Source organism: Canis lupus, chromosome 5 (genome assembly GCF_048164855.1).
Source record: "Canis lupus baileyi chromosome 5, mCanLup2.hap1, whole genome shotgun sequence".
Taxonomy (NCBI): Eukaryota; Metazoa; Chordata; class Mammalia; order Carnivora; family Canidae; genus Canis; species Canis lupus.
Window position 1 is genome coordinate 21,095,284 of NC_132842.1, and position 13,212 is coordinate 21,108,495.

The 13,212-nt window shown below is 34.7% G+C and overlaps 1 long non-coding RNA gene and 1 other non-coding gene across 4 annotated transcripts in view; one reads left to right on the forward strand and one right to left on the reverse strand.

Moving 5' to 3' along the window:
- Nucleotides 1–13,212, reverse strand: part of LOC140633325 (uncharacterized) — a 48,149-nt gene that overhangs the window by 21,118 nt on the left and 13,819 nt on the right. The window contains exons 4-5 of one of the 3 annotated variants that reach the window (XR_012030950.1): nucleotides 12,994–13,210; nucleotides 7,758–7,904 (exon numbers count right to left, since the gene is read on the reverse strand). This is a non-coding gene — a long non-coding RNA (uncharacterized lncRNA). The other 2 variants (XR_012030949.1, XR_012030947.1) reach the window with 2 other exon arrangements.
- Nucleotides 7,656–7,800, forward strand: LOC140634573 (U4 spliceosomal RNA). Its single transcript, XR_012031999.1, has one exon. It is a non-coding gene; the product is annotated as a U4 spliceosomal RNA (small nuclear RNA).

Below are 13,212 nucleotides of genomic sequence, written 5' to 3' on the forward strand. Positions count from 1 at the left end.
TTTACAGCTATGGTTGAACTTTCCTGTGTGTTCTTCCACTTCCCACTCCACTATTTTAATTTTTGTGGTCCACCTTTCTTACACATTTCTCTATGCTGTGTATACATGAGTTCACATGTATGTTATGTTGCATCGTCTAACTTTTGATATTATGGCATCATATTACACACATATTTCTGAACCTTATGTTTTTCATTGACCCTATGTTGTTTTTGAGACTTGTCTATGATGGTAGCTGCCACTCTTTTATTCATTTTAATGTACTGCCTCATATTATTATGCAAATATAATCAGTATTAATTTATCCATTTTTATGTTGATGGAGATTTAGGTACTTGTGAAATGTTTATAAATATACACTAACACTGCAGTGAATGTCTTCTGATGCACAGGTGAATTTTTCTAGGTTTTACACCAAGAGGTGGAGTTCCTTGTAATAGGCATGATGACCTTTGGTAGTAATATTATTAAAGAGGTAGTCCTTACATAGCTCTTACTGTGTACTAGACCCCATTCTAAATACTGAACCTCTAGACTCATTTTAACCTCTCAGAATAACTCTGTGAGGTAAGTACTATTTATGATCCACATTTTAGAATGAAGAGACCAAGGCCCAGAAATTTTAAGTTGTCCAAGATCACACAGATAAGCTTTTAGAACCAGGATTTGAATTGAGGCAATCCTGTTCAGAGTCTGCATATTAGTCATTATGACATAGTGGGCAAAAAAAAAGTATTCTACTTCTGCTTTTTTCCATTTTAGAAGCCTTATTTTTTCTAGAAATTTGTGTTAAATTCAGATTTTTTTACATGTTTTTCAATACATGTTCTCCCTACTTTTGTCATCTTTGCTGTATATATGTTTGTCTATTTTTATATTTTGAATATTATTTATTCTTTCTCTCTTCTTTGGACATATGGAATAGTTATATTTTAATGTCCTTATATGATAAGTCTAACATCTATATCATAGATGGGTTGGTTCCTATTTACTAATTTTTCGCCTCATTACAGGTCATATTTTTCTGACTCTTAAATGTTTGATAATCTTTAGTTGGATGAAAACATTGAGAATTTTATTTTGGGGGGGCTGATATTTTTGTTCTTATAAACATATTTGAACATTGATCTGGCATGTATTTGAGTTACTTGGAAACAGCTGCATCCTTCTGGGTCTTGGTTTGAAGATTCCTTAGATGAGACCATAGCAGTTGATTTACTCTACCGCTAATTCTTTACTATGGAGGCATTACCTGTCTGAGTACCATGCTCAGTGCCCCATGGATTGTTAGGCTTTCCAGTCTGGGTTGTGGGAATGGGCACTCTTCCAGCCAGGTTTTCTGTGAACTCTGATGTTACCTCTGAAGAATACTCAAGGGTGACCCTAGGCAGACCTCTTTTTCTTCTCTGTATAGCTCTTTATTCTCTACTACTCTTTCCTACAAACTATAAGTGCTTCTGTCTCTCTAGAATTTCTGGCATGTGTCAAATCAAGAGTCTGATGAGCTCCACCTGTGTTCTCCCTCCTGCTCAACTGCCAGAAAACTCCTAGAGTAGTAAGCTGGACAATCCTAGGGCTCACTTTGTTTTCATTGCTCAGGAATTTCTGTATTTTGTTGACTGAGATCCAATGTTTTGAAAACCATTAATTCAGATTGAGTGAGTGATTGATTTCTTTCTTTCTTTGTCATTTCTTGTGGGAAGATACATCTGGTTCCTGTTACATCATCTTGGCAGAAGTTACCCTTAAAAAAAAAAAAAAAAGGAAAGATAGATTGTTTGGTAGATTGTTTGGTTTCTTATTGTTGAATTCTGACAGTTCTTTATGTATTCTGGCTACAAGTCCCTCATCATAAATGTAATTTGCAAATATATTCTTCCCCTCTGTAGCTTGATTATTCAGTCTCAACACTAAGAAAATTCCTAAATTTTCATAAAGTCCAAATTACTACATTTTTTCATTTACAGATGGTTAATTCCGGTGTTAAATCTAAAAATCCTTTGCCAAACCCAAGTTGACAAGATTTTCTCTGAATTTTTCTTCTGGAATTACTATACTTCTATGTTTTACATTTGGTCAGCTTCGAGTTAAATATTGTAGAAGATGTGTTGGAGGTTGATTTTTTTTCTTTTACATATGGAAATCCATTGTTTTTAGTATCACTTATTGAGAAGACTATCCTTTCTTAATTTAATTGTTTTTGGTAACCATGTCAAAAATCAGTTGACTATATTTGTGTGGGTCTATTTCTGGACTCTCTATTTTGTTCTGATCTAGGTGTCCATTTGCCAATTTCACAATGTCTTGTATACTATAATTTTATAGTAAGTATTGAAGTCAGGTGTCATGAGTCCTCCAACTTTATCCTTAAATTTCCAAATCATTTTGGCTAGTTTAGTTACTTTTCCACTTCGTAGAACTTTTGAAATCTTATTTCCAAAAATGTCTGTTGGTCTTTTTGTTGAGGTTGCACTGACTATATAGATAAATTTGGGAACACTTAATTTCTTAATAATATTGAGTTGTCCACTCCATGAACAAGCTAAATCATTTAATTTATCTGGCTCTTTGATTGATTTCATGGATTTTTAAAAATGTTAATATATATACTTCATATTTTGTTATATTTATACTTAAGATGAGCTTTTTCTGGGATAGTAACATTTAAAAAATGTTTACTTTAAAAAAATTTTCAAATGCCAATAATTTTGCATTGCCAGTAGAGAATTACAATAAACTCTTTCCAATGTTGACCTTTTGACATGAGAATTTGATGAATCACTTATTAGTTTTGGAAGCTTTTTGTATATTATTTTGGGTGTTTGATATAGAAAGTCATATCATCTATGAATAAAGACTTTTTATTTTCTCCTTTTGAATAAAGGAAATTTTGTCATGTTCTATTGCACTATCTATAATTCCACTACAGTCTTGAAGAAGTTAATAAGAACTTCCTTGGCTTGTTGTATTATGGGAAAGCCTTCAGTCTTTAACCATTAAGGTTGATAATAGCTGTCATTTTTTTTTTAAAGATTGTATTTGTTTATTCATGAGAGACACACAGAGACAGAGTCAGAGACATAGGCAGAGGGAGAAGCAGGCTCCATGCTGGGAGCCGATGTGGGACTCGATCCCGGGACTCCAGGATCAGGCCCTGAGCCAAAGGCAGGCACTTAACTGCCACCCAGGCATCCCTAGCTGTCATTTTTTAAAATAATGTTTCTTATTAGGTTAGTAATTTCTATTCCTAGGTTTCTGGGTGTGTTTTTCTTGAAATGATGCAAATTTTGTCAGATGTTTTTCCTGAATTAAGACCATTCTCTGTTTTTTCTTTAGTATATTAATATAGTGAATCACATTGATTTTCAAATATCGAGGACTACTTTAGTTACTCTGTTTGAGGTGTCCTGGACCTCACAGAAGTATAAACATGAAACGAGATGCATATGAGAAGAGTCAGTGGTTATAGCTTCTCAGAAGAAACTTCCCTTTCTTTTGGAACTATGTCAGAGACAGAGGTTCTTATTTTCTTGATGAAAACCTTCCCCTCGCCCCCCCAATTAGTCCCTCCACTAGTTCCTCCACTAGGCTTGTGTATAGGAGGTGAATCCCTTTCATTCAAAGTACCCAGCTTAAAAAAAAACAAAAAAACAAAAAAACAAAGTACCCAGCTTTATGCAGGGGTATATCAGGTTCACATACGTTCCTTACAAGGATTCAATGCTACATTTTCTGTCCTATTGCACACTAATCTCTGAATTTTTAAAATTTTATTTTGGCATATGCTCTTAGTATTATTGTTTCCCAAGGTTCTTTGTCAATCTTGTTTAATGATCTTGGAGTTTTGGGTTTTTTTTAAAGATTTTATTTGTTCATGTGACAGTGATGGAGTGAGTGAGTACACAGGCAGAGGGAGTGGTAGGCAGAGGCGGGGGGCGGGGGGGGAGGGGGAAGGAGGCCCAATAATGTAGGGCTCAGTCCCAGGACCCTGGGATCATGACCTAAGCCAAAGGCAGACACTTAATTCATCTATGTGCCCTGGAGGTTTTGTTTTTGTTTTTGTTTTTTTAATCCTTGGGATTTTTTTTCTTAGATTTTTGAGAATGCTGCAACACAAATTTAAATATCTTTGTGAGACTTCATTTGGCATTTTGGTATTTTTCAGTTGGGTATATTTTCACAAAATTTGAACCATTGAAGCAATTTCCCTGTCTTCGCAATTTTTATTAAACTTTGGCTATAGTTTTGATTTAGGTGTATCTCTGTTCTTAAATCTATCCTGAGACTCCTCTGTCTTTCAGCAGATAATTTTGCTGAAATATCCTTTATCCATTCAGCAAATATTTGTATTGTTGTTACTGATATATGTAGACCCTTTCATTTGTTTTATTTTACCAAGATTCTTTTGATGATCCCCGTCAGTTACTGCTGCCAAGATTTTGACTTCTCTTCTTGCCAGATCATTCCTTGGCATGAGAAGCCCAAAGTGTCTAGCTGCTAAAGCTTAAAGCTGAGTGATACTCTTGCTGTCATTTGTATGAGAAGCTAGGCTTCCCTTTGTGTCTGTAGAGGCCAGAATTGTGTGGACACAAAGTCCAGAATATCAAGGGATCACTGGAACTGATAAGCCAGACTATACCTTACATTCCTTTGTTCCTCAACCCTTATTTACTACCTATTGGGACATAGAATCATGCAATAATCATTGATTTCCAGTATATAAATACTGAAAGAGCATATAAGCATATATAAGAGCATCCTGATGCTCTTCTTAGGGTGTTGTTTCTGAAATGACATCTCACTGTGTTCTTAACAGACCATTCCAACCCTCTGCTAAGACAACAGCTTTACAGCAGGTACTGTGTATTTGTGGCTTGCATCCACATACTGAGCCAACCAATTAGCTTTTAAAAAATAATTTATTATTGAAATGTAGTTGTGTCACTGGAAATTTATATCTCTTAATTCTCTTCACTGATTTGGCCTATCTGCCCACTCCCCTCTGACAATCATCAGTTTGTTCTCTGTATTTGTGAGTCTGTTTTGTTTATTTGTTTTTTAGATTCCAGTTAAAAGTGAAATGACACAGGATTTTCCTTTGTCTGACATATTTCCTTGAGCATAATATTTTCTAGGTCCACTCATGCTGCTACAAATGGCAAGACCTCATTCTTCTTTTATGGCTGAGTAATAATCCATTGTGCATATGTGAACACACACACACACATTTTCTTTATCCATTCATCTATCAACACTTGGGTTGCTTCCATATGTTAGCTATTGTAAATAAAGCTGCAATGAACATAGGAATACATATATCTTTTTAAATTAATGTTTTAGCTTTTGGGGGCTAAATACCAGTAGTGGAATTACTGGACTGTATGGTGTTTGTTTGTTTTTTTTTAAACTTTTTAAGGAAACTTAAAAAGTTTGTTTTGTTCAGTTGTTTTGTTTCTTAAGTTCCATGTGAGTGGCAAATGGTATCTGTCTTTGACTTATTTTGCTTAGCATAACACTCTAGCTCCACCCACATCATTGCAAATGGCAAGGTTTTATTATTTTTTGTGACTGAGTAATATTCCATTGTATATATACCACATCTTCTTTATCCATTCATCAGCCAATGGACATTTGGGTTCTTTCCATAATTTTGCTATTGTTGATAACGTTGCCATAAACATGGAGGTGCATGCATCCCTTCAGTCAGTATATTTGTATTCTTTGGGTAAGTACCCAGTAATACAATTGCTGGCTTGTAGGGTAGTTCTATTTTTAATTTTTTGAGGAACCTCCATCCTGTCTTCCAGAGTGGCTGCACCAGTTTGTTTTCCCACCAAAAGTGCAAGAGGGTTCCCCTTTTGCTGCATCCTTGCCAACACCTTTTGTTTCCTGTGTTGTTAATTTTAGACATTTTGACAGGTGTAAAGTGATATCTCATCGTAGTTTTGATGTGTATTTCCCTGATGAGTGTGCACCATCTTGATTAGAAGTTAAATTTTTAGTAATTTCTTTGATAAGTGTTTTCTCTATTTGCTCTGTTCCTCAGAATGGTTCTTGTATGATATATTTGGATCACCTTTTTAGTGATAATTGCATCACTTTTTTCATGATTATTTAAATAAATCCATAATTCTGTTGCTTTTACTTCTCTAAATTTTGGAAAGAACTCTACCACTTGGTATCTAATTTACAACTCTGTTTTACATAGTATTCACTCTTCTGTTTACTGCCTTTTTCTTATTTTTTAATAGAGCAATTGTGTTTTTTATCTCTTGCTGTCTTTACTGATTTTAAATGGCTTATTTATGATTGCTCTATTTTCCTAATAATGATTAATTCATGTTGCATAATTAATTTGTGTCACACATTTTTTCCAGTGTATAAATTATGTAAAATGCACAATAACCCTATTGGCTAAATCTTTTTTTATTGAACTATAATTGACCTACAATACCTTGTTAGTTTCAGATATATAACATAGTGATTCAATATTTTTGTATATTATGATCTCTACAGTAAGTCTAGTTACTATGTCACCATATAAAGTTACTACAATATTATCGACTGTATTCCTTGTGCTGTACATTGCATCTCCATGATTTACTTTATAACTGGAACTTGGTAAATCTTAATCCCCTCCACCAATTTTTCTCACTCTTAACTGCTTCCCTATCTGATAACCAACAGTTTGTTTCCTGTGTAAGTCTACAATTTTATATATTTCTCAGTCCTCATCAAGATAAATATGGTCTCAATCCCCTTTACCTATTTCACACATTCCTCCCACCCACTGCCCCTCAGGCAACCACCAGTTTTTCTCTGTATTTAAGAGTCTGGTTTTTGTCTCTTTTTTTGTTTGTTCATTTGGTTTATTTCTTTAATTATGCATATAGTGAAATCATATGATATTTATATTTATTGGGATTATTTTCTTAACATTATACTGTCTAGAGGCATCCATGTTGCAAATGGAAAATTTCATTTTTTTATGGCAGAATATTATTGCATACACACATATATCACATCTTCTTTATCTGTTCATCTATTGATGGACACTTGGTTTGCTTCCATATCTTGGCTATTGTAAGTAATGCTGCAATAAACAGGAGTGCATATATCTTTTCAAATTAGTGTCCTCATTTTCTTTGTATAAAAATTTAGTGGAATAACTGGATCATAAGGCATATCTGTATTTAATTTTTTGAGAAACCTCTGTACTGTTTTACACAATGGCTGCACCAATTTGCATTCCCACCAACAATGCACAACACTTCCTTATTTTTAGCCTTTTCGATACTGGTCAGTCTGAAGATGTGAAGTGATATTTTATTGCAGTTTTTATTTGCATTACCCTGATGATTAGTAATGTTGAGACTCCCTATGCACCTGTGGTGTGTTTGTGTCTTTGGGAAAATGTGTATTCAGATTCTCTGCACATTTTTAAACCAAGTTGTATTTTTTTGGATTCAGTTTTATGAGTTCTTTATATATTTTATTTATTTATTTATTTTTAATAAATTTATTTTTTATTGGTGTTCAATTTACCAACATACAGAATAACACCCAGTGCTCATCCCGTCAAGTGCCCCCCCTAGTGCCTGTCACCCATTTACCCCTACCCCCCGCCCCCTCCCCTTCCACCACCCCTAGTTCGCCTCCCAGAGTTAGGAGTCTAAGTATCGTAGCCAATGAGGTTTATCCGAGGTGCGATTATTGCTAATTGAAATCTTTATATATTTTAGATATTAAAGCCTTATCAAGATAAATAATTTGCCCCAATATCATCTTCCTTTTAGTAGGTTGCCTTTTAGTTTTGTTGATGGTTTCCTTAGCTTTGCAAAACATTTCAATTTAATGTAGTCCCAGTTGTTTATTTTTACTTTTGTTCTTCTTGCTTGAGGAAACTGGTTCAAAAAAATATTGGTAAGATGGATCTCCAAAAGTTCACTATTCTCTAAGTTTTATGGTTTCACATCCTACATTTAGGTCTTTAATCTATTTTGAGTTAATATTTGTGTATGATGTAAAAAAAAAAAAAAGTGGTCCAGTTTTGTTATTTTGCATGTACCTGTCCAGTTTTCTCAACACTATTTGTTGATGAGCCTGTCTTTTCCACATTTAACTTTCTTGTCTCCTTCATCATAGATTAATCGACAATGTAAGCAAGGGTTTATTTCAGGCTTTAGACATTTTAATATTCTTCCAGTCTCTGAGTGTGAAATATTTCTCTATTAATTTTTTGCTACCTCAGTGTCTTATAGTTTTCAATGCAAAGGATTTCAACTTCTTGGTTAAATTTATTCCTAAGTATTTTATTAATTCTGATACAATTGTAGATGGGATTATTTTCTTATTTTCTCTTCATTGTAGCTCATTATTAGTGTGTAGAAACACAACTGATGGGGCACCTGGGTAACTCAATGTTAAGTGTCTGCCTTTGTCTCAGATCATGATCCCTGGGTCCTGGGATTGACCTACATCCCTGCAAGGAACCTGCTTCTCCCTCTGCCTATGACTCTGCCTCTCTCTCTCTCTTCTCTGTGTGTCTCTCATGAATAAGTAAAAAAAAATATTTTTAAAAAGTATGTCATCTGTAAGAAGTGATAGTTTTACTTCTTCTTTTCCAATTTGTAGGCCTCTTATTTCTTTTTCTTGCCTAATTGTTATTACTTAGAACCTTCAATATTATGCTGACCCAAAATTGTAATTTTGAGCATCCTCATCTTGTTCTTGAGCTTTAAGGAAAAGCATTTATAGTTTTTTCACATTACATATGATGTTAGCTGTGTGTTTGTTATATGTAATCTTTATTATTTTGAAGTATGTCCCTTCTGTACTCACTTTGTTGAGAGTTTTTTCTATAAATGTCTATTGAAGTTTGTCAAATGTTTTTCCTGCAACTGCTAAGATGATTATATGATTTTTATCTTATGTTTTATTAATGTGGTATATCATGTTGATTGTTGTGTGAATGTTGAGGCATCCTTGCATCTCAAGAATCCCATTTAGAGTGTATGCTCCCTTTAATTTATTGTTGAGTTCAGTTTCTGCTATTTTGTTGAAAATATTTGCATCTGTGTTCACAGATATTGGGTTGTGTTTTATTGTTTTTATTTTGGTGTATGTATCTTTGGTGTAGGTATCAGGGTAATTCTATCCTCATAAAATGAGTTTGGAACTATTTCTTCCACTTCATTTTTTTTCTTTGAGTAATTTGAGAAAGATAGGTACTAACTATTCTTAAATGTTTGGTAAAATTTACCAGTCAAGGCATTTGGTTTAGGACTTAGGTTTCTTGGGAGTTTCTAAATTGCAGATTGAATATCATTACTTGTAATAGTCTATTCAGACTTTCTCATCTTGATTCAGTCTTGGAAGGTTGTATGTTTCTAGGAGTTTGTCCATTTTTTCCTAGTCTTTCCAATTTGTGGACATATTACTCTTTTAACACTTTGTGTTTTTGTGATGTTGTCAGTTGTAACTTATTTTTTCCCCTGATTTCATTTGTACCCTTTTTTTCTTGATGAGTTTGGCTATAGGTTTATAGATTTTGTTGATCTTTTCAAAGAAACAGCATTTAATTTCATTGATGTTTGTTTTTAAGCTTCTGTTTCTTTTACCTCCACTAAGGGCTTTGTTCTCTTTCTTTTAGTTTTTCAGTTAGGTTATTTATTAGAGATTTTGTGTGTATCTTGAGGCAGGCCTGTCTCACAGTGAATTTCCCTCTTAGGATTGCTTTTATTGTGTGTTTTATAGATTTGGGAATGTTGTGTTTCATTTTAATTGTCTCCATGTATTTTTTTATTTCCTTTTTGATTTCTTCATTGACTCTTGTCATTTAGCCTCAACATGTTAGTATTTTTCCATTTTTCTTTTTGTAATTGATTTCTAGTTTCATACCATGGTTGTCATAAAAGATGTTTAATATGACTTTCATATTCTTTAATTTATTGAGACATATTTTGTCACCTAACGTGATCTATCCCGGGGAATGTTCCATCTACACTTCCAAAGAACATGTATTCTGATTTTTTTTTAATGGAATGCTTTGTATATATCTATTAAGTCCACCTGGTCTAAAGTGTCATTCAATGCCAAAAAGTTTTATTGATTTTCTGTCTGGATTATCTATCCATTGATACAAGTGAGGTGTTAAAATCCCCTACTCTTATTTTATTACTGCTTATCTCTGTTAATATTTATATATTTACATGCCCCAGTGCTGGGTACAGAGTTATTTACAGTTATTATATCCTCTTGTTAGATAGATCCTTTTATTATTGTGAAATGGTGGCCTTTGTTTTTTGTTGCAGTCTTTTAAAAAATAATCTATTTTGTGCGATAGTCCAGCTTTCTTTTCTTTTCCATTTGTATGGAACATCTTTTTCCATCCCTTCGATTTTATTCTGTATGTGTCTTCAGATCTGAAGTGACTCTTTTGTAGGCAACATATAGATAGGTATTTTTTCTTTTCTCCCTTCAGCCACTCTAGGTCTTTTGATTGGAGTATGTAGTCCATTTACATTTAAAGTAATTATTGATATTCACTAATTGCCACTTTGTTCATTGTTCTCTGTTTTTGTAGTCTACTCCTTTTGTCTTTCCTTGTGGTTTGATGTTTTCCTTTAGTGCTGTTTTATTTTTCTTTTCATTTTCTTATGTATTTATCACAGATTTTTTCTAATTACCATGAAGTGCATATATATGTGGGAGATATTCATATCTCCTGTACTTAAGCCAGTATGTATGTGCGCACATGCACACACACACACACACACACACACACGTGTATATATTTAGTACCTATTTTAAGCTGATAGTTGTTTAAGGTTGAATGCATTCTAAAAGCTCTCCCTCCCCACCATGTTTTATGCTTTAATGTTATATTTTATATCTTTTAATTTTGTCCTTCATACACTTTTTTAGTTTATTTCACTCTTTTGTCTTTTAGCCTACATACTGGCCTTTTCATTGGCCAATACTCTGCCTTTATACTTACTTTTATCAGCTATATATTTTTTCTTTCATATACATATTTATTTCTAGTTATACCCTTTTTTCTGCTTTAAGAACACTCTAACATTTTTTTGCAAGGCCAGATTAGTGGTGATGAACGTCTTTTGTTTTTTTCTTGTCTGGGAAACTCTTTAATGCTCTTTTATTATTTTCGTTAAAAAAAAGATGCACTGGGAGGGAGACATTTGTTTAAGCATAAATATCTTTGATACTTAGCAAAGAGGCAAGAGACTAAGAGCACAAGCAGAGGAAGGGGCAGAGGCAGAGGGAGAAACAGACTCTCCATTGAGCAAGGAACTTGATGCTAATGTGGGGCTCAATCCCAGGACCCTGGGATCATGACCTGCCTGAGCTGAAGGTAGATGTTTAATCGACTGAGCCACTCAAGCATCCCTATAACTCTCCTTTAATTCTGATAATAATCTTCCAGGGTATAGTAATTTTGGTTTTAAGTTTTTCCTTTTGACATTTTAAATTTATCCTGCCAATCACTTGAAGCCTTCAAATATTATGGAGTTTCCCTTGTATGTGACTATTTGCATTTCTCTGGCTGCCTTTAAGATTCTTTATCTTCAATTTTTGTCATTTTAATTATATGTCTTGGTGTAGATTTCTTTGGATTCATCTACTTGGGACTCTCTATGCCTTCTGAACATGGATGTCAGTTTCCCTCCCCAGGTTATGGATGTTTTCAGCCATTATTTCTCTAAATAAGGTTTCTGCTTCTTTGTCTCCTTTCCTGGCTAGACCCCTATAATGCAAATGTTATTCCACCTGAGATTGTTCTAGAGATTTCTTAAGCTATCTTACTTTAAAATTTCTTTTTTCTTTTTGCTCGTTTTACTTGATGATTTCTATTCTAACTTCCTGATTTCTGATGCATTCTTCTGTATTTTTTAACATACTGTTGATTTCTCCTCAAGTATTTTTCATTTCAGTTTTTGTATTCTTTAGCTCTGATGTTTCTTCCTTATATTTTTTGTTTAAGTTCTGAGTTCCTACATTCTTCTCCCTGGTTTGGTGAGCATCTTTATGACTATTACTTTCTCTCTCTCTCTCTCTTTTTTAAAGATTTTATTTACCTACTTGAGAGAGAAAGTATGCAAAAGAGAGAGCATGAGCTTGAGCAGGGGGGAAAGGGCAGAGGAAGAGGGAGAAGCAGGCTACCCACTGAACAGAGAGCCTATCTTAGGGCTGATCACAGGATCTTGGATGGTGGCCTGAGCCAAAGGCAGACATTTAACCAACTGAGCCCTTAAGGTGCCCCTTTTATGACTATTACTTTCAACCACTTGTCAGATAAACTACTTTCCTCTATTTTATTGTCCTCTGCCCCTATAGTTTCATCTTGTTCCTTTGTTTGGAACATATTCCTCACTTTGTTTTACTTTCTGTGTTTATTTCGATGAATTAAACACAACAGCTACCTATCCTAGTGTTGAAGGAATGGCCTTGTGTAAGAGTATCCCCTCTGTAGACTGCATATGACTAGTGGCATTGGTAGGCTGGCTGGAGCTGAAGTGGGCATGAGACAGGTAGTCCCAGGGTACATTCCCTCAGGGCTCCCTTGATGGAATGGCTAGAACTGGAGTAGGTACTAGCACTGAGGTTAGCTGGAACTGGTGTTAGCACAGCTCAAGGCTACCCTGGTGGGATGGTAGAAGTAGAACAAGTACAGTCTTGGGAGTCCCAGGGTGTATAACACCCGGATGTCTTGGTGGGGCAGCTAAAATCAGGGAAATACCATTGGGGTCTTGGAGAATGTTCTACTGAAGGCCATTATGGTGGGGACTGGGGGATGTTGTACTGGAGGTGCTTCACCTAGGCCACCTTAGAGGCATAGCAATGGGTGGAATAGATATGGGCTAGAGGTGTCCCAGAGCACCCTTCACCAGTGGTTCTTAACCACTCTTCTAAGTTGCCTGACATTACATGAAATGTTCTCTTGGGTTTTCCTGAGAATGTGAATTAGAATACCTCTGAATCATTCTTATTTCCTGCATAAGCCATTTCCCAGAAGAATTTTGTGCCAGTTCTTCAGCATGTTCCTTGCCTTTGAACTTGAGTACAGCTTCACATAAACTATTATCTTTAATCCTCATCAGGCAAGATATATTCATGGTTAGTGTTGCCACCCACCATGGTTTCTCCCAGAATATGTGATTCCTGTTTGAAGACTCTAGACCTAGGAGACCT